Genomic DNA, 23244 nt, shown 5'->3' with positions numbered 1-23244 from the left:
TTTCATCAGGTCGCGAGTCATCGATCGTTTTGCATGAAAAATTGAACGTTCTCGCATGAACAATATTTTACTCTAAATGTTGTTTATATCTCTTCCCGCAGTGAATAAACACGTTCTAAGCCCTCGAAGTGAGCATTTGGGCCTTTTTAAGTCACTTTTAACCATGAGCCAAATCTTGAGTTTTGGCTCCCTAGAAGAATGAAAATGACGACAAAGATGCTCATTTTATCTCCAAAAGTGATGATCCACCTCTGAGAGTCAAAAGTAGTTGAAAGATGAAAATTTTCAAAACGGACCATTTTGGTCATCTCGGAGCAATTTCATCAGGTCGCGGGTCATCGATCGTTTTGCATGAAAAATTGAACGTTCTTGCATGAACATTAATTTACTCTAAATGTTGTTTATATCTCTTCCCGCAGTGAATAAACACGTTTTAAGCCCTCGAAGTGAGCATTTGGGTCCTTTTAATTCACTTTTAACCATGAGCCAAATCTTGAGTTTTGGCTCCTTAGAAGCATGAAAATGACGATAAAGATGCTCATTTTATCTCCAAAAGTGATGATCCACCTCTGAAAGTCAGAATTAGTTGAAAGATGGACATTTTCAAAATGGACCATTTTGGTAATCTCAGAGCAATTTCATCAGGTCGCGGGTCAACGATCGTTTTGCATGAAAAATTGAACGTGCTCGCATGTACATTAATTTACTCTAAATGTTGTTTATATCTCTTCCCGCAGTGAATAAACACGTTTTAAGCCCTCGAAGTGAGCATTTGGGTACTTTTAAGTCACTTTTACCCATGAGCCAAATCTTGTGTTTTGGCTCCCTAGAAGCATGAAAATGACTATAAAGATGCTCATTTTAGCTCCAAAAGTGATGATCCACCTCTGAGAGTAAAAATTAGTTGAAAGATGAACATTTTCAAACCGGACCATTTTGGTCATCTCAGAGCAATTTCATCAGGTCGCGGGTCAACGATCGTTTTGCATGAAAAATTGAACTTTCTTGCATGAACATTAATTTACTCTAAATGTTGTTTATATCTCTTCCTGCAGTGAATAAACACGTTTTAAGCCCTTGAAGTGAGCATTTGGGCCTTTTTAAGTCACTTTTAACCATGAGCCAAATCTTGAGTTTTGGCTCCCTAGAAGTATGAAAATGACAATAAAGATGCTCATTTTATCTCCAAAAGTGATGATCCACCTCTGAGAGTCAAAATTAGTTGAAAGATGAACATTTTCAAAACGGACTATTTCGGTCATCTCAGAGCAATTTCATCAGGTCGCGGGTCATCGATCGTTTTGCATGAAAAATTGAACGTTCTCGTATGAACATTAATTTACTCTAAATGTTGTTTATATCTCTTCCCGAAGTGAATAAACATGTTTTAAGCCCTCGAAGGGAGCATTTGGGCCTTTTTAAGTCACTTTTAACCATGAGCCAAATCTTGAGTTTTGGCTCCCTAGAAGCATGAAAATGACTATAAAGATGCTCATTTTAGCTCCAAAAGTGATGATCCACCTCTGAGAGTAAAAATTAGTTGAAAGATGAACATTTTCAAAACGGACCATTTTGGTCATCTCAGAGCAATTTCATCAGGTCGCGGGTCATCGATCGTTTTGCATGAAAAATTGAACGTTCTTGCATGAACATTAATTTACTCTAAATGTTGTTTATATCTCTTCCCGCAGTGAATAAACACGTTTTAAGCCCTCGAAGAGAGCATTTGGGTCCTTTTAATTCACTTTTACCCATGAGCCAAATCTTGAGTTTTGGCTCCTTAGAAGCATGAAAATGACGATAAAGATGCTCATTTTATCTCCAAAAGTGATGATCCACCTCTGAAAGTCAGAATTAGTTGAAAGATGGAAGGTTTTAAAATGGACCATTTTGGTCATCTCAGAGCAATTTCATCAGGTCGCGAGTCATCGATCGTTTTGCATGAAAAATTGAACGTTCTCGCATGAACAATATTTTACTCTAAATGTTGTTTATATCTCTTCCTGCAGTGAATAAACACGTTTTAAGCCCTTGAAGTGAGCATTTGGGCCTTTTTAAGTCACTTTTAACCATGAGCCAAATCTTGAGTTTTGGCTCCCTAGAAGCATGAAAATGACGATAAAGATGCTCATTTTATCTCCAAAAGTGATGATCCACCTCTGAGAGTCAAAATTAGTTGAAAGATGAACATTTTCAAAACGGACCATTTTGGTCATCTCAGAGCAATTTCATCAGGTCGCGGGTCATCGATCGTTTTGCATGAAAAATTGAACGTTCTTGCATGAACATTAATTTACTCTAAATGTTGTTTATATCTCTTCCCGCAGTGAATAAACACATTTTAAGCCCTCGAAGAGAGCATTTGGGTCCTTTTAATTCACTTTTAACCATGAGCCAAATCTTGAGTTTTGGCTCCTTAGAAGCATGAAAATGACGATAAAGATGCTCATTTTATCTCCAAAAGTGATGATCCACCTCTGAAAGTCAGAATTAGTTGAAAGATGGAAGGTTTTAAAACGGACCATTTTGGTCATCTTAGAGCAATTTCATCAGGTCGCGGGTCATCGATCGTTTTGCATGAAAAATTGAACGTTCTTGCATGAACATTAATTTACTCTAAATGTTGTTTATATCTCTTCCCGCAGTGAATAAACACGTTTTAAGCCCTCGAAGTGAGCATTTGGGCCTTTTTAAGTCACTTTTAACCATGAGCCAAATCTTGAGTTTTGGCTCCCTAGAAGTATGAAAATGACGATAAAGATGCTCATTTTAACTCCAAAAGTGATGATCCACCTGTGAGAGTCAAAATTAGTTGAAAGATGAAAATTTTCAAAACGGACCATTTTGGTCATCTCGGAGCAATTTCATCAGGTCATCGATCGTTTTGCATGAAAAATTGAACGTTCTCGCAAGAACATTAATTTACTCTAAATGTTGTTTATATCTCTTCCCGCAGTGAATAAACACGTTTTAAGCCCTCGAAGTGAGCATTCGGGCCTTTTTAAGTCACTTTTAACCATGAGCCAAATCTTGAGTTTTGGCTCCCTAGAAGCATGAAAATGACGACAAAGATGCTCATTTTATCTCCAAAAGTGATGATCCACCTCTGAAAGTCAAAATTAGTTGAACGATGAAAATTTTCAAAACGGACCATTTTGGTCAATTCGGAGCAATTTCATCAGGTCGCGGGTCAACGATCGTTTTGCATGAAAAATTGAACGTTCTCGCATGAACATTATTTTACTCTAAATGTTGTTTATATCTCTTCCCGCAGTGAATAAACACGTTTTAAGCCCTCGAAGTGAGCATTTGGGACTTTTTAAGTCACTTTTAACCATGAGCCAAATCTTGAGTTTTGGCTCCCTAGAAGCATGAAAATGATGATAAAGATGCTCATTGTATCTCCAAAAGTGACGATACACCTCTGAGAGTCAAAATTAGTTGAAAGATGAACATTTTCAAAACGGACTATTTTGGTCATCTCAGAGCAATTTCATCAGGTCGCGGGTCAACGATCGTTTTGCATGAAAAATTGAACGTTCTCGCATGAACATTATTTTACTCTAAATGTTGTTTATATCTCTTCCCGCAGTGATTAAACACGTTTTAAGCCCTCGAAGTGAGCATTTGGGCCTTTTTAAGTCACTTTTAACCATGAGCCAAATCTTGAGTTTTGGCTCCCTAGAAGCATGAAAATGACGATAAAGATGCTCATTTTATCTCCAAAAGTGATGATCCACCTCTGAGAGTCAAAATTAGTTGAAAGATGAAAATTTTCAAAACGGACCATTTTGGTCATCTCGGAGCAATTTCATCAGGTCGCGGGTCATCGATCGTTTTGCATGAAAAATTGAACGTTCTTGCATGAACATTAATTTACTCTAAATGTTGTTTATATCTCTTCCTGCAGTGAATAAACACGTTTTAAGCCCTCAAAGTGAGCATTTGGGCCTTTTTAAGTCACTTTTAACCATGAGCCAAATCTTGAGTTTTGGCTCCCTAGAAGTATGAAAATGACGATAAAGATGCTCATTTTATCTCCAAAAGTGATGATCCACCTCTGCGAGTCAAAATTAGTTGAAAGATGAACATTTTCAAAACTGACTATTTCGGTCATCTCAGAGCAATTTCATCAGGTCGCGGGTCATCGATCGTTTTGCATGAAAAATTGAACGTTCTTGCATGAACATTAATTTACTCTAAATGTTGTTTATATCTCTTCCCGCAGTGAATAAACACGTTTTAAGCCCTCGAAGAGAGCATTTGGGTCCTTTTAATTCACTTTTAACCATGAGCCAAATCTTGAGTTTTGGCTCCTTAGAAGCATGAAAATGACGATAAAGATGCTCATTTTATCTCCAAAAGTGATGATCCACCTCTGAAAGTCAGAATTAGTTGAAAGATGGAAGGTTTTAAAACGGACCATTTTGGTCATCTCAGAGCAATTTCATCAGGTCGCGAGTCATCGATCGTTTTGCATGAAAAATTGAAATTTCTCGCATGAACAATAATTTACTCTAAATGTTGTTTATATCTCTTCCCGCAGTGAATAAACACGTTTTAAGCCCTCGAAGTGAGCATTTGGGCCTTTTTAAGTCACTTTTAACCATGAGCCAAATCTTGAGTTTTGGCTCCCTAGAAGAATGAAAATGACGACAAAGATGCTCATTTTATCTCCAAAAGTGATGATCCACCTCTGAGAGTCAAAATTAGTTGAAAGATGAAAATTTTCAAAACGGACCATTTTGGTCATCTCGGAGCAATTTCATCAGGTCGCGGGTCATCGATCGTTTTGCATGAAAAATTGAACGTTCTTGCATGAACAATAATTTACTCTAAATGTTGTTTATATCTCTTCCCGCAGTGAATAAACACGTTTTAAGCCCTCGAAGTGAGCATTTGGGTCCTTTTAATTCACTTTTAACCATGAGCCAAATCTTGAGTTTTGGCTCCTTAGAAGCATGAAAATGACGATAAAGATGCTCATTTTATCTCCAAAAGTGATGATCCACCTCTGAAAGTCAGAATTAGTTGAAAGATGGACATTTTCAAAATGGACCATTTTGGTAATCTCAGAGCAATTTCATCAGGTCGCGGGTCAACAATCGTTTTGCATGAAAAATTGAACGTTCTCGCATGAACATTATTTTACTCTAAATGTTGTTTATATCTCTTCCCGCAGTGAATAAACACGTTTTAAGCCCTCGAAGTGAGCATTTTGGGCCTTTTTAAGTCACTTTTAACCATGAGCCAAATCTTGAGTTTTGGCTCCCTAGAAGCATGAAAATGACAATAAAGATGCTCATTTTATCTCCAAAAGTGATGATACACCTCTGAGAGTCAAAATTAGTTGAAAGATGAACATTTTCAAAACGGACTATTTTGGTCATCTCAGAGCAATTTCATCAGGTCGCGGGTCAACGATCGTTTTGCATGAAAAATTGAACGTTCTCGCATGAACATTATTTTACTCTAAATGTTGTTTATATCTCTTCCCGCAGTGAATAAACACGTTTTAAGCCCTTGAAGTGAGCATTTGGGCCTTTTTAAATCACTTTTAACCATGAGCCAAATCTTGAGTTTTGGCTCCCTAGAAGCATGAAAATGACGATAAAGATGCTCATTTTATATCCAAAAGTGATGTTCCACCCCTGAGAGTCAAAATTAGTTGAAAGATGAAAATTTTCAAAACGGACCATTTTGGTCATCTCGGAGCAATTTCGCGGGTCATCGATCGTTTTGCATGAAAAATTGAACGTTCTTGCATGAACATTAATTTACTCTAAATGTTGTTTATATCTCTTCCTGCAGTGAATAAACACGTTTTAAGCCCTCAAAGTGAGCATTTGGGCCTTTTTAAGTCTCTTTTAACCATGAGCCAAATCTTGAGTTTTGGCTCCCTAGAAGTATGAAAATAACGATAAAGATGCTCATTTTATCTCCAAAAGTGATGATCCACCTCTGAGAGTCAAAATTAGTTGAAAGATGAACATTTTCAAAACGGACTATTTCGGTCATCTCAGAGCAATTTCATCAGGTCATCGATCGTTTTGCATGAAAAATTGAACTTTCTTGCATGAACATTAATTTACTCTAAATGTTGTTTATATCTCTTCCTGCAGTGACTAAACACGTTTTAAGCCCTCGAAGTGAGCATTTGGGTCCTTTTAAGTCACTTTTACCCATGAGCCAAATCTTGAGTTTTGGCTCTCTAGAAGCATGAAAATGACTATAAAGATGCTCATTTTAGCTCCAAAAGTGATGATCCACCTCTGAGAGTAAAAATTAGTTGAAAGATGAACATTTTCAAAACGGACCATTTTGGTCATCTCAGAGCAATTTCATCAGGTCGCGGGTCAACGATCGTTTTGCATGAAAAATTGAACGTTCTTGCATGAACATTAATGTACTCTAATTGTTGTTTATATCTCTTCCCGCAGTGAATAAACACGTTTTAAGCCCTCGAAGTGAGCATTTGGGTCCTTTTAAGTCACTTTTACCCATGAGCCAAATCTTGAGTTTTGGCTCCCTAGAAGCATGAAAATGACTATAAAGATGCTCATTTTAACTCCAAAAGTGATGATCCACCTGTGAGAGTCAAAATTAGTTGAAAGATGAAAATTTTCAAAACGGACCATTTTGGTCATCTCGGAGCAATTTCATCAGGTCATCGATCGTTTTGCATGAAAAATTGAACTTTCTTGCATGAACATTAATTTACTCTAAATGTTGTTTATATCTCTTCCTGCAGTGAATAAACACGTTTTAAGCCCTCAAAGTGAGCATTTGGGCATTTTTAAGTCACTTTTAACCATGAGCCAAATCTTGAGTTTTGGCTCCCTAGAAGTATGAAAATGATGATAAAGATGCTCATTTTATCTCCAAAAGTGATGATCCACCTCTGAGAGTCAAAATTAGTTGAAAGATGAACATTTTCAAAACGGACTATTTCGGTCATCTCAGAGCAATTTCATCAGGTCGCGGGTCATCGATCGTTTTGCATGAAAAATTGAACGTTCTCGCATGAACATTAATTTACTCTAAATGTTGTTTATATCTCTTCCCGCAGTGAATAAACATGTTTTAAGCCCTCGAAGTGAGCATTTGGGTCCTTTTAATTCACTTTTAACCATGAGCCAAATATTGAGTTTTGGTTCCTTAGAAGCATGAAAATGACGATAAAGATGCTCATTTTATCTCCAAAAGTGATGATCCACCTCTGAAAGTCAGAATTAGTTGAAAGATGGAAGGTTTTAAAACGGACCATTTTGATCATCTCGGAGCAATTTCATCAGGTCGCGAGTCATCGATCGTTTTGCATGAAAAATTGAACGTTCTCGCATGAACAATAATTTACTCTAAATGTTGTTTATATCTCTTCCCGCAGTGAATAAACACGTTTTAAGCCCTCGAAGCGAGCATTTAGGCCTTTTTAAGTCACTTTTAACCATGAGCCAAATCTTGAGTTTTGGCTCCCTAGAAGCATGAAAATGACGACAAAGATGCTCATTTTATCTCCAAAAGTGATGATCCACCTCTGAGAGTCAAAATTAGTTGAAAGATGAAAATTTTCAAAACGGACCATTTTGGTCATCTCGGAGCAATTTCATCAGGTCGCGGGTCATCGATCGTTTTGCATGAAAAATTGAACGTTCTTGCATGAACATTAATGTACTCTAAATGTTGTTTATATCTCTGCCCGCAGTGAATAAACACGTTTTAAGCCCTCGAAGTGAGCATTTGGGTCCTTTTAAGTCACTTTTACCCATGAGCCAAATCTTGAGTTTTGGCTCCCTAGAAGCATGAAAATGACTATAAAGATGCTCATTTTAACTCCAAAAGTGATGATCCACCTGTGAGAGTCAAAATTAGTTGAAAGATGAAAATTTTCAAAACGGACCATTTTGGTCATCTCGGAGCAATTTCATCAGGTCATCGATCGTTTTGCATGAAAAATTGAACGTTCTCGCAAGAACATTAATTTACTCTAAATGTTGTTTATATCTCTTCCCGCAGTGAATAAACACGTTTTAAGCCCTCAAAGTGAGCATTTGGGTCCTTTTAAGTCACTTTTAACCATGAGCCAAATCTTGAGTTTTGGCTCCCTGGAAGCATGAAAATGACGACAAAGATGCTCATTTTATCTCCAAAAGTGATGATCCACCTCTGAGAGTCAAAATTAGTGGAACGATGAAAATTTTCAAAACGGACCATTTTGGTCATCTCGGAGCAATTTCATCAAGTCGCGGGTCATCGATCGTTTTGCATAAAAATTGAACGTTCTTGCATGAACATTAATTTACTCTAAATGTTGTTTATATCTCTTCCCGCAGTGAATAAACATGTTTTAAGCCCTCGAAGTGAGCATTTGGGTCCTTTTAATTCACATTTAACCATGAGCCAAATCTTGAGTTTTGGCTCCTTAGAAGCATGAAAATGATGATAAAGATGCTCATTTTATCTCCAAAAGTGATGATCCACCTCTGAAAGTCAGAATTAGTTGAAACATGGACATTTTCAAGATGGACCATTTTGGTAATCTCAGAGCAATTTCATCAGGTCGCGGGTCAACGATCGTTTTGCATGAAAAATTGAACGTTCTCGCATGAACATTATTTTACTCTAAATGTTGTTTATATCTCTTCCCGCAGTGAATAAACACGTTTTAAGCCCTCGAAGTGAGCATTTGGGCCTTTTTAAGTCACTTTTAACCATGAGCCAAATCTTGAGTTTTGGCTCCCTAGAAGCATGAAAATGACGATAAAGATGCTCATTTTATCTCCAAAAGTGATGTTCCACCTCTGAGAGTAAAAATTAGTTGAAAGATGAACATTTTCAAAACGGACCATTTTGGTCATCTCGGAGCAATTTCATCAGGTCGCGGGTCATCGATCGTTTTGCATGAAAAATTGAACGTTCTTGCATGAACATTAATTTACTCTAAATGTTGTTTATATCTCTTCCTGCAGTGAATAAACACGTTTTAAGCCCTCAAAGTGAGCATTTGGGCCTTTTTAAGTCACTTTTAACCATGAGCCAAATCTTGAGTTTTGGCTCCCTAGAAGTATGAAAATGACGATAAAGATGCTCATTTTATCTCCAAAAGTGATGATCCACCTCTGAGAGTCAAAATTAGTTGAAAGATGAACATTTTCAAAACGGACTATTTCGGTCATCTCAGAGCAATTTCATCAGGTCGCGGGTCATCGATCGTTTTGCATGAAAAATTGAACGTTCTCGCATGAACATTAATTTACTCTAAATGTTGTTTATATCTCTTCCCGAAGTGAATAAACATGTTTTAAGCCCTCGAAGTGAGCATTTGGGCCTTTTTAAGTCACTTTTAACCATGAGCCAAATCTTGAGTTTTGGCTCCCTAGAAGCATGAAAATGACTATAAAGATGCTCATTTTAGCTCCAAAAGTGATGATCCACCTCTGAGAGTAAAAATTAGTTGAAAGATGAACATTTTCAAAACGGACCATTTTGGTCATCTCAGAGCAATTTCATCAGGTCGCGGGTCATCGATCGTTTTGCATGAAAAATTGAACGTTCTTGCATGAACATTAATTTACTCTAAATGTTGTTTATATCTCTTCCCGCAGTGAATAAACACGTTTTAAGCCCTCGAAGAGAGCATTTGGGTCCTTTTAATTCACTTTTAACCATGAGCCTAATCTTCAGTTTTGGCTCCTTAGAAGCATGAAAATGACGATAAAGATGCTCATTTTATCTCCAAAAGTGATGATCCACCTCTGAAAGTCAGAATTAGTTGAAAGATGGAAGGTTTTAAAACGGACCATTTTGGTCATCTCAGAGCAATTTCATCAGGTCGCGAGTCATCGATCGTTTTGCATGAAAAATTGAACGTTCTCGCATGAACATTAATTTACTCTAAATGTTGTTTATATCTCTTCCCGCAGTGAATAAACACGTTTTAAGCCCTCGAAGAGAGCATTTGGGTCCTTTTAATTCACTTTTAACCATGAGCCTAATCTTGAGTTTTGGCTCCTTAGAAGCATTAAAATGACGATAAAGATGCTCATTTTATCTCCAAAAGTGATGATCCACCTCTGAGAGTCAAAAGTAGTTGAAAGATGAAAATTTTCAAAACGGACCATTTTGGTCATCTCGGAGCAATTTCATCAGGTCGCGGGTCATCGATCGTTTTGCATGAAAAATTGAACGTTCTTGCATGAACATTAATTTACTCTAAATGTTGTTTATATCTCTTCCCGCAGTGAATAAACACGTTTTAAGCCCTCGAAGTGAGCATTTGGGTCCTTTTAATTCACTTTTAACCATGAGCCAAATCTTGAGTTTTGGCTCCTTAGAAGCATGAAAATGACGATAAAGATGCTCATTTTATCTCCAAAAGTGATGATCCACCTCTGAAAGTCAGAATTAGTTGAAAGATGGACATTTTCAAAATGGACCATTTTGGTAATCTCAGAGCAATTTCATCAGGTCGCGGGTCAACGATCGTTTTGCATGAAAAATTGAACGTTCTCGCATGAACATTATTTTACTCTAAATGTTGTTTATATCTCTTCCCGCAGTGAATAAACACGTTTTAAGCCCTCAAAGTGAGCATTTGGGCCTTTTTAAGTCTCTTTTACCCATGAGCCAAATCTTGAGTTTTGGCTCCTTAGAAGCATGAAAATGACGATAAAGATGCTCATTTTATCTCCAAAAGTGATGATCCACCTCTGAAAGTCAGAATTAGTTGAAAGATGGAAGGTTTTAAAACGGACCATTTTGGTCATCTCAGAGCAATTTCATCAGGTCGCGAGTCATCGATCGTTTTGCATGAAAAATTGAACGTTCTCGCATGAACAATATTTTACTCTAAATGTTGTTTATATCTCTTCCTGCAGTGAATAAACACGTTTTAAGCCCTTGAAGTGAGCATTTGGGCCTTTTTAAGTCACTTTTAACCATGAGCCAAATCTTGAGTTTTGGCTCCCTAGAAGCATGAAAATGACGATAAAGATGCTCATTTTATCTCCAAAAGTGATGATCCACCTCTGAGAGTCAAAATTAGTTGAAAGATGAACATTTTCAAAACGGACCATTTTGGTCATCTCAGAGCAATTTCATCAGGTCGCGGGTCATCGATTGTTTTGCATGAAAAATTGAACGTTCTTGCATGAACATTAATTTACTCTAAATGTTGTTTATATCTCTTTCCGCAGTGAATAAACACATTTTAAGCCCTCGAAGAGAGCATTTGGGTCCTTTTAATTCACTTTTAACCATGAGCCAAATCTTGAGTTTTGGCTCCTTAGAAGCATGAAAATGACGATAAAGATGCTCATTTTATCTCCAAAAGTGATGATCCACCTCTGAAAGTCAGAATTAGTTGAAAGATGGAAGGTTTTAAAACGGACCATTTTGGTCATCTCAGAGCAATTTCATCAGGTCGCGAGTCATCGATCGTTTTGCATGAAAAATTGAACGTTCTTGCATGAACATTAATGTACTCTAAATGTTGTTTATATCTCTGCCCGCAGTGAATAAACACGTTTTAAGCCCTCGAAGTGAGCATTTGGGTCCTTTTAAGTCACTTTTACCCATGAGCCAAATCTTGAGTTTTGGCTCCCTAGAAGCATGAAAATGACTATAAAGATGCTCATTTTAACTCCAAAAGTGATGATCCACCTGTGAGAGTCAAAATTAGTTGAAAGATGAAAATTTTCAAAACGGACCATTTTGGTCATCTCGGAGCAATTTCATCAGGTCATCGATCGTTTTGCATGAAAAATTGAACGTTCTCGCAAGAACATTAATTTACTCTAAATGTTGTTTATATCTCTTCCCGCAGTGAATAAACACGTTTTAAGCCCTCGAAGTGAGCATTCGGGCCTTTTTAAGTCACTTTTAACCATGAGCCAAATCTTGAGTTTTGGCTCCCTAGAAGCATGAAAATGATGACAAAGATGCTCATTTTATCTCCAAAAGTGATGATCCACCTCTGAAAGTCAAAATTAGTTGAACGATGAAAATTTTCAAAACGGACCATTTTGGTCATCTCGGAGCAATTTCATCAGGTCGCGGGTCATCGATCGTTTTGCATGAAAAATTGAACGTTCTTGCATGAACATTAATTTACTCTAAATGTTGTTTATATCTCTTCCCGCAGTGAATAAACACGTTTTAAGCCCTCGAAGTGAGCATTTGGGTCCTTTTAATTCACTTTTAACCATGAGCCAAATCTTGAGTTTTGGCTCCTTAGAAGCATGAAAATGACGATAAAGATGCTCATTTTATCTGCAAAAGTGATGATCCACCTCTGAAAGTCAGAATTAGTTGAAAGATGGACATTTTCAAAATGGACCATTTTGGTAATCTCAGAGCAATTTCATCAGGTCGCGGGTCAACGATCGTTTTGCATGAAAAATTGAACGTTCTCGCATGAACATTATTTTACTCTAAATGTTGTTTATATCTCTTCCCGCAGTGAATAAACACGTTTTAAGCCCTCAAAGTGAGCATTTGGGCCTTTTTAAGTCACTTTTAACCATGAGCCAAATCTTGAGTTTTGGCTCCCTAGAAGCATGAAAATGACGATAAAGATGCTCATTTTATCTCCAAAAGTGATGATACACCTCTGAGAGTCAAAATTAGTTGAAAGATGAACATTTTCAAAACGGACTATTTTGGGCATCTCAGAGCAATTTCATCAGGTCGCGGGTCATCGATCGTTTTGCATGAAAAATTGAACGTTCTCGCATGTACATTAATTTACTCTAAATGTTGTTTATATCTCTTCCCGCAGTGAATAAACACGTTTTAAGCCCTCAAAGTGAGCATTTGGGTACTTTTAAGTCACTTTTACCCATGAGCCAAATCTTGTGTTTTGGCTCCCTAGAAGCATGAAAATGACTATAAAGATGCTCATTTTAGCTCCAAAAGTGATGATCCACCTCTGAGAGTAAAAATTAGTTGAAAGATGAACATTTTCAAACCGGACCATTTTGGTCATCTCAGAGCAATTTCATCAGGTCGCGGGTCAACGATCGTTTTGCATGAAAAATTGAACTTTCTTGCATGAACATTAATTTACTCTAAATGTTGTTTATATCTCTTCCTGCAGTGAATAAACACGTTTTAAGCCCTTGAAGTGAGCATTTGGGCCTTTTTAAGTCACTTTTAACCATGAGCCAAATCTTGAGTTTTGGCTCCCTAGAAGTATGAAAATGACAATAAAGATGCTCATTTTATCTCCAAAAGTGATGATCCACCTCTGAGAGTCAAAATTAGTTGAAAGATGAACATTTTCAAAACGGACTATTTCGGTCATCTCAGAGCAATTTCATCAGGTCGCGGGTCATCGATCGTTTTGCATGAAAAATTGAACGTTCTCGCATGAACATTAATTTACTCTAAATGTTGTTTATATCTCTTCCCGAAGTGAATAAACATGTTTTAAGCCCTGGAAGTGAGCATTTGGGCCTTTTTAAGTCACTTTTAACCATGAGCCAAATCTTGAGTTTTGGCTCCCTAGAAGCATGAAAATGACTATAAAGATGCTCATTTTAGCTCCAAAAGTGATGATCCACCTCTGAGAGTAAAAATTAGTTGAAAGATGAACATTTTCAAAACGGACCATTTTGGTCATCTCAGAGCAATTTCATCAGGTCGCGGGTCATCGATCGTTTTGCATGAAAAATTGAATGTTCTTGCATGAACATTAATTTACTCTAAATGTTGTTTATATCTCTTCCCGCAGTGAATAAACACGTTTTAAGCCCTCGAAGAGAGCATTTGGGTCCTTTTAATTCACTTTTACCCATGAGCCAAATCTTGAGTTTTGGCTCCTTAGAAGCATGAAAATGACGATAAAGATGCTCATTTTATCTCCAAAAGTGATGATCCACCTCTGAAAGTCAGAATTAGTTGAAAGATGGAAGGTTTCAAAACGGACCATTTTGGTCATCTCAGAGCAATTTCATCAGGTCGCGAGTCATCGATCGTTTTGCATGAAAAATTGAACGTTCTCGCATGAACATTAATGTACTCTAAATGTTGTTTATATCTCTGCCCGCAGTGAATAAACACGTTTTAAGCCCTCGAAGTGAGCATTTGGGTTCTTTTAAGTCACTTTTACCCATGAGCCAAATCTTGAGTTTTGGCTCCCTAGAAGCATGAAAATGACTATAAAGATGCTCATTTTAACTCCAAAAGTGATGATCCACCTGTGAGAGTCAAAATTAGTTGAAAGATGAAAATTTTCAAAACGGACCATTTTGGTCATCTCGGAGCAATTTCATCAGGTCATCGATCGTTTTGCATGAAAAATTGAACGTTCTCGCAAGAACATTAATTTACTCTAAATGTTGTTTATATCTCTTCCCGCAGTGAATAAACACGTTTTAAGCCCTCGAAGTGAGCATTCGGGCCTTTTTAAGTCACTTTTAACCATGAGCCAAATCTTGAGTTTTGGCTCCCTAGAAGCATGAAAATGACGACAAAGATGCTCATTTTATCTCCAAAAGTGATGATCCACCTCTGAGAGTCAAAATTAGTTGAAAGATGAACATTTTCAAAACGGACTATTTCGGTCATCTCAGAGCAATTTCATCAGGTCGCGGGTCATCGATCGTTTTGCATGAAAAATTGAACGTTCTCGCATGAACATTAATTTACTCTAAATGTTGTTTATATCTCTTCCCGAAGTGAATAAACATGTTTTAAGCCCTCGAAGTGAGCATTTGGGCCTTTTTAAGTCACTTTTAACCATGAGCCAAATCTTGAGTTTTGGCTCCCTAGAAGCATGAAAATGACTATAAAGATGCTCATTTTAGCTCCAAAAGTGATGATCCACCTCTGAGAGTAAAAATTAGTTGAAAGATGAACATTTTCAAAACGGACCATTTTGGTCATCTCAGAGCAATTTCATCAGGTCGCGGGTCATCGATCGTTTTGCATGAAAAATTGAATGTTCTTGCATGAACATTAATTTACTCTAAATGTTGTTTATATCTCTTCCCGCAGTGAATAAACACGTTTTAAGCCCTCGAAGAGAGCATTTGGGTCCTTTTAATTCACTTTTACCCATGAGCCAAATCTTGAGTTTTGGCTCCTTAGAAGCATGAAAATGACGATAAAGATGCTCATTTTATCTCCAAAAGTGATGATCCACCTCTGAAAGTCAGAATTAGTTGAAAGATGGAAGGTTTCAAAACGGACCATTTTGGTCATCTCAGAGCAATTTCATCAGGTCGCGAGTCATCGATCGTTTTGCATGAAAAATTGAACGTTCTCGCATGAACATTAATGTACTCTAAATGTTGTTTATATCTCTGCCCGCAGTGAATAAACACGTTTTAAGCCCTCGAAGTGAGCATTTGGGTCCTTTTAAGTCACTTTTACCCATGAGCCAAATCTTGAGTTTTGGCTCCCTAGAAGCATGAAAATGACTATAAAGATGCTCATTTTAACTCCAAAAGTGATGATCCACCTGTGAGAGTCAAAATTAGTTGAAAGATGAAAATTTTCAAAACGGACCATTTTGGTCATCTCGGAGCAATTTCATCAGGTCATCGATCGTTTTGCATGAAAAATTGAACGTTCTCGCAAGAACATTAATTTACTCTAAATGTTGTTTATATCTCTTCCCGCAGTGAATAAACACGTTTTAAGCCCTCGAAGTGAGCATTCGGGCCTTTTTAAGTCACTTTTAACCATGAGCCAAATCTTGAGTTTTGGCTCCCTAGAAGCATGAAAATGACGACAAAGATGCTCATTTTATCTCCAAAAGTGATGATCCACCTCTGAAAGTCAAAATTAGTTGAACGATGAAAATTTTCAAAACGGACCATTTTGGTCATCTCGGAGCAATTTCATCAGGTCGCGGGTCATCGATCGTTTTGCATGAAAAATTGAACGTTCTTGCATGAACATTAATTTACTCTAAATGTTGTTTATATCTCTTCCCGCAGTGAATAAACACGTTTTAAGCCCTCGAAGTGAGCATTTGGGTCCTTTTAATTCACTTTTAACCATGAGCCAAATCTTGAGTTTTGGCTCCTTAGAAGCATGAAAATGACGATAAAGATGCTCATTTTATCTGCAAAAGTGATGATCCACCTCTGAAAGTCAGAATTAGTTGAAAGATGGACATTTTCAAAATGGACCATTTTGGTAATCTCAGAGCAATTTCATCAGGTCGCGGGTCAACGATCGTTTTGCATGAAAAATTGAACGTTCTCGCATGAACATTATTTTACTCTAAATGTTGTTTATATCTCTTCCCGCAGTGAATAAACACGTTTTAAGCCCTCGAAGTGAGCATTTGGGACTTTTTAAGTCACTTTTAACCATGAGCCAAATCTTGAGTTTTGGCTCCTTAGAAGCATGAAAATGACGATAAAGATGCTCATTTTATCTCCAAAAGTGATGATCCACCTCTGAAAGTCAGAATTAGTTGAAAGATGGAAGGTTTTAAAACGGACCATTTTGGTCATCTCAGAGCAATTTCATCAGGTCGCGAGTCATCGATCGTTTTGCATGAAAAATTGAACTTTCTCGCATGAACAATAATTTACTCTAAATGTTGTTTATATCTCTTCCCGCAGTGAATAAACACGTTTTAAGCCCTCGAAGTGAGCATTTGGGCCTTTTTAAGTCACTTTTAACCATGAGCCAAATCTTGAGTTTTGGCTCCCTAGAAGAATGAAAATGACGACAAAGATGCTCATTTTATCTCCAAAAGTGATGATCCACCTCTGAGAGTCAAAATTAGTTGAAAGATGAAAATTTTCAAAACGGACCATTTTGGTCATCTCGGAGCAATTTCATCAGGTCGCGGGTCATCGATCGTTTTGCATGAAAAATTGAACGCTCTTGCATGAACAATAATTTACTCTAAATGTTGTTTATATCTCTTCCCGCAGTGAATAAACACGTTTTAAGCCCTCGAAGTGAGCATTTGGGTCCTTTTAATTCACTTTTAACCATGAGCCAAATCTTGAGTTTTGGCTCCTTAGAAGCATGAAAATGACGATAAAGATGCTCATTTTATCTCCAAAAGTGATGATCCACCTCTGAAAGTCAGAATTAGTTGAAAGATGGACATTTTCAAAATGGACCATTTTGGTAATCTCAGAGCAATTTCATCAGGTCGCGGGTCAACAATCGTTTTGCATGAAAAATTGAACGTTCTCGCATGAACATTATTTTACTCTAAATGTTGTTTATATCTCTTCCCGCAGTGAATAAACACGTTTTAAGCCCTCGAAGTGAGCATTTTGGGCCTTTTTAAGTCACTTTTAACCATGAGCCAAATCTTGAGTTTTGGCTCCCTAGAAGCATGAAAATGACGATAAAGATGCTCATTTTATCTCCAAAAGTGATGATACACCTCTGAGAGTCAAAATTAGTTGAAAGATGAACATTTTCAAAACGGACTATTTTGGTAATCTCAGAGCAATTTCATCAGGTCGCGGGTCATCGATCGTTTTGCATGAAAAATTGAACGTTCTCGCATGTACATTAATTTACTCTAAATGTTGTTTATATCTCTTCCCGCAGTGAATAAACACGTTTTAAGCCCTCAAAGTGAGCATTTGGGTACTTTTAAGTCACTTTTACCCATGAGCCAAATCTTGTGTTTTGGCTCCCTAGAAGCATGAAAATGACTATAAAGATGCTCATTTTAGCTCCAAAAGTGATGATCCACCTCTGAGAGTAAAAATTAGTTGAAAGATGAACATTTTCAAACCGGACCATTTTGGTCATCTCAGAGCAATTTCATCAGGTCGCGGGTCAACGATCGTTTTGCATGAAAAATTGAACGTTCTCGCATGAACATTATTTTACTCTAAATGTTGTTTATATCTCTTCCCGCAGTGAATAAACACGTTTTAAGCCCTTGAAGTGAGCATTTGGGCCTTTTTAAGTCACTTTTAACCATGAGCCAAATCTTGAGTTTTGGCTCCCTAGAAGCATGAAAATGACGATAAAGATGCTCATTTTATATCCAAAAGTGATGTTCCACCTCTGAGAGTCAAAATTAGTTGAAAGATGAAAATTTTCAAAACGGACCATTTTGGTCATCTCGGAGCAATTTCGCGGGTCATCGATCGTTTTGCATGAAAAATTGAACGTTCTTGCATGAACATTAATTTACTCTAAATGTTGTTTATATCTCTTCCTGCAGTGAATAAACACGTTTTAAGCCCTCAAAGTGAGCATTTGGGCCTTTTTAAGTCTCTTTTAACCATGAGCCAAATCTTGAGTTTTGGCTCCCTAGAAGTATGAAATTGACGATAAAGATGCTCATTTTATCTCCAAAAGTGATGATCCACCTCTGAGAGTCAAAATTAGTTGAAAGATGAACATTTTCAAAACGGACTATTTCGGTCATCTCAGAGCAATTTCATCAGGTCATCGATCGTTTTGCATGAAAAATTGAACTTTCTTGCATGAACATTAATTATTCTAAATGTTGTTTATATCTCTTCCTGCAGTGACTAAACACGTTTTAAGCCCTCGAAGTGAGCATTTGGGTCCTTTTAGGTCACTTTTACCCATGAGCCAAATCTTGAGTTTTGGCTCCCTAGAAGCATGAAAATGACTATAAAGATGCTCATTTTAGCTCCAAAAGTGATGATCCACCTCTGAGAGTAAAAATTAGTTGAAAGATGAACATTTTCAAAACGGACCATTTTGGTCATCTCAGAGCAATTTCATCAGGTCGCGGGTCAACGATCGTTTTGCATGAAAAACTTGAACGTTCTTGCATGAACATTAATGTACTCTAATTGTTGTTTATATCTCTTCCCGCAGTGAATAAACACGTTTTAAGCCCTCGAAGTGAGCATTTGGGTCCTTTTAAGTCACTTTTACCCATGAGCCAAATCTTGAGTTTTGGCTCCCTAGAAGCATGAAAATGACTATAAAGATGCTCATTTTAACTCCAAAAGTAATGATCCACCTGTGAGAGTCAAAATTAGTTGAAAGATGAAAATTTTCAAAACGGACCATTTTGGTCATCTCAGAGCAATTTCATCAGGTCGCGGGTCAACGATCGTTTTGCATGAAAAATTGAACTTTCTTGCATGAACATTAATTTACTCTAAATGTTGTTTATATCTCTTCCTGCAGTGAATAAACACGTTTTAAGCCCTTGAAGTGAGCATTTGGGCCTTTTTAAGTCACTTTTAACCATGAGCCAAATCTTGAGTTTTGGCTCCCTAGAAGTATGAAAATGACAATAAAGATGCTCATTTTATCTCCAAAAGTGATGATCCACCTCTGAGAGTCAAAATTAGTTGAAAGATGAACATTTTCAAAACCGACTATTTCGGTCATCTCAGAGCAATTTCATCAGGTCGCGGGTCATCGATCGTTTTGCATGAAAAATTGAACGTTCTCGCATGAACATTAATTTACTCTAAATGTTGTTTATATCTCTTCCCGAAGTGAATAAACATGTTTTAAGCCCTCGAAGTGAGCATTTGGGCCTTTTTAAGTCACTTTTAACCATGAGCCAAATCTTGAGTTTTGGCTCCCTAGAAGCATGAAAATGACTATAAAGATGCTCATTTTAGCTCCAAAAGTGATGATCCACCTCTGAGAGTAAAAATTAGTTGAAAGATGAACATTTTCAAAACGGATCATTTTGGTCATCTCAGAGCAATTTCATCAGGTCGCGGGTCATCGATCGTTTTGCATGAAAAATTGAACGTTCTTGCATGAACATTAATTTACTCTAAATGTTGTTTATATCTCTTCCCGCAGTGAATAAACACGTTTTAAGCCCTCGAAGAGAGCATTTGGGTCCTTTTAATTCACTTTTACCCATGAGCCAAATCTTGAGTTTTGGCTCCTTAGAAGCATGAAAATGACGATAAAGATGCTCATTTTATCTCCAAAAGTGATGATCCACCTCTGAAAGTCAGAATTAGTTGAAAGATGGAAGGTTTTAAAACGGACCATTTTGGTCATCTCAGAGCAATTTCATCAGGTCGCGAGTCATCGATCGTTTTGCATGAAAAATTGAACGTTCTTGCATGAACAATAATTTACTCTAAATGTTGTTTATATCTCTTCCCGCAGTGAATAAACACGTTTTAAGCCCTCGAAGTGAGCATTTAGGTCCTTTTAATTCACTTTTAACCATGAGCCAAATCTTGAGTTTTGGCTCCTTAGAAGCATGAAAATGACGATAAAGAAGCTCATTTTATCTCCAAAAGTGATGATCCACCTCTGAAAGTCAGAATTAGTTGAAAGATGGACATTTTCAAAATGGACCATTTTGGTAATCTCAGAGCAATTTCATCAGGTCGCGGGTCAACAATCGTTTTGCATGAAAAATTGAACGTTCTCGCATGAACATTATTTTACTCTAAATGTTGTTTATATCTCTTCCCGCAGTGAATAAACACGTTTTAAGCCCTCGAAGTGAGCATTTGGGTCCTTTTAATTCACTTTTAACCATGAGCCAAATCTTGAGTTTTGGCTCCTTAGAAGCATGAAAATGACGATAAAGAAGCTCATTTTATCTCCAAAAGTGATGATCCACCTCTGAAAGTCAGAATTAGTTGAAAGATGGACATTTTCAAAATGGACCATTTTGGTCATCTCAGAGCAATTTCATCAGGTCGCGGGTCAACGATCGTTTTGCATGAAAAATTGAACTTTCTTGCATGAACATTAATTTACTCTAAATGTTGTTTATATCTCTTCCTGCAGTGAATAAACACGTTTTAAGCCCTTGAAGTGAGCATTTGGGCCTTTTTAAGTCACTTTTAACCATGAGCCAAATCTTGAGTTTTGGCTCCCTAGAAGTATGAAAATGACGATAAAGATGCTCATTTTATCTCCAAAAGTGATGATCCACCTCTGAGAGTCAAAATTAGTTGAAAGATGAACATTTTCAAAACGGACTATTTCGGTCATCTCAGAGCAATTTCATCAGGTCGCGGGTCATCGATCGTTTTGCATGAAAAATTGAACGTTCTCGCATGAACATTAATTTACTCTAAATGTTGTTTATATCTCTTCCCGCAGTGAATAAACACGTTTTAAGCCCTCGAAGAGAGCATTTGGGTCCTTTTAATTCACTTTTACCCATGAGCCAAATCTTGAGTTTTGGCTCCTTAGAAGCATGAAAATGACGATAAAGATGCTCATTTTATCTCCAAAAGTGATGATCCACCTCTGAAAGTCAGAATTAGTTGAAAGATGGAAGGTTTTAAAACGGACCATTTTGGTCATCTCAGAGCAATTTCATCAGGTCGCGAGTCATCGATCGTTTTGCATGAAAAATTGAACGTTCTCGCATGAACAATATTTTACTCTAAATGTTGTTTATATCTCTTCCTGCAGTGAATAAACACGTTTTAAGCCCTTGAAGTGAGCATTTGGGCCTTTTTAAGTCACTTTTAACCATGAGCCAAATCTTGAGTTTTGGCTCCCTAGAAGCATGAAAATGACGATAAAGATGCTCATTTTATCTCCAAAAGTGATGATCCACCTCTGAGAGTCAAAATTAGTTGAAAGATGAACATTTTCAAAACGGACCATTTTGGTCATCTCAGAGCAATTTCATCAGGTTGCGGGTCATCGATCGTTTTGCATGAAAAATTGAACGTTCTTGCATGAACATTAATTTACTCTAAATGTTGTTTATATCTCTTCCCGCAGTGAATAAACACATTTTAAGCCCTCGAAGAGAGCATTTGGGTCCTTTTAATTCACTTTTAACCATGAGCCAAATCTTGAGTTTTGGCTCCTTAGAAGCATGAAAATGACGATAAAGATGCTCATTTTATCTCCAAAAGTGATGATCCACCTCTGAAAGTCAGAATTAGTTGAAAGATGGAAGGTTTTAAAACGGACCATTTTGGTCATCTCAGAGCAATTTCATCAGGTCGCGAGTCATCGATCGTTTTGCATGAAAAATTGAACGTTCTTGCATGAACAATAATTTACTCTAAATGTTGTTTATATCTCTTCCCGCAGTGAATAAACACGTTTTAAGCCCTCGAAGTGAGCATTTGGGTCCTTTTAATTCACTTTTAACCATGAGCCAAATCTTGAGTTTTGGCTCCTTAGAAGCATGAAAATGACGATAAAGAAGCTCATTTTATCTCCAAAAGTGATGATCCACCTCTGAAAGTCAGAATTAGTTGAAAGATGGACATTTTCAAAATGGACCATTTTGGTAATCTCAGAGCAATTTCATCAGGTCGCGGGTCAACAATCGTTTTGCATGAAAAATTGAACGTTCTCGCATGAACATTATTTTACTCTAAATGTTGTTTATATCTCTTCCCGCAGTGAATAAACACGTTTTAAGCCCTCGAAGTGAGCATTTTGGGCCTTTTTAAGTCACTTTTACCCATGAGCCAAATCTTGTGTTTTGGCTCCCTAGAAGCATGAAAATGACTATAAAGATGCTCATTTTAGCTCCAAAAGTGATGATCCACCTCTGAGAGTAAAAATTAGTTGAAAGATGAACATTTTCAAACCGGACCATTTTGGTCATCTCAGAGCAATTTCATCAGGTCGCGGGTCAACGATCGTTTTGCATGAAAAATTGAACTTTCTTGCATGAACATTAATTTACTCTAAATGTTGTTTATATCTCTTCCTGCAGTGAATAAACACGTTTCAAGCCCTTGAAGTGAGCATTTGGGCCTTTTTAAGTCACTTTTAACCATGAGCCAAATCTTGAGTTTTGGCTCCCTAGAAGTATGAAAATGACGATAAAGATGCTCATTTTATCTCCAAAAGTGATGATCCACCTCTGAGAGTCAAAATTAGTTGAAAGATGAACATTTTCAAAACGGACTATTTCGGTCATCTCAGAGCAATTTCATCAGGTCGCGGGGCCATCGATCGTTTTGCATGAAAAATTGAACGTTCTCGCATGAACAATATTTTACTCTAAATGTTGTTTATATCTCTTCCCGCAGTGAATAAACACTTTCTAAGCCCTCGAAGTGAGCATTTGGGCCTTTTTAAGTCACTTTTAACCATGAGCCAAATCTTGAGTTTTGGCTCCCTAGAAGAATGAAAATGACGACAAAGATGCTCATTTTATCTCCAAAAGTGATGATCCACCTCTGAGAGTCAAAAGTAGTTGAAAGATGAAAATTTTCAAAACGGACCATTTTGGTCATCTCGGAGCAATTTCATCAGGTCGCGGGTCATCGATCGTTTTGCATGAAAAATTGAACGTTCTTGCATGAACATTAATTTACTCTAAATGTTGTTTATATCTCTTCCCGC

Source organism: Lissotriton helveticus, chromosome 2_1 (genome assembly GCF_964261635.1).
Source record: "Lissotriton helveticus chromosome 2_1, aLisHel1.1, whole genome shotgun sequence".
NCBI classification, from domain to species: Eukaryota; Metazoa; Chordata; class Amphibia; order Caudata; family Salamandridae; genus Lissotriton; species Lissotriton helveticus.
Note: the sequence above shows the minus strand (reverse complement) of the source record.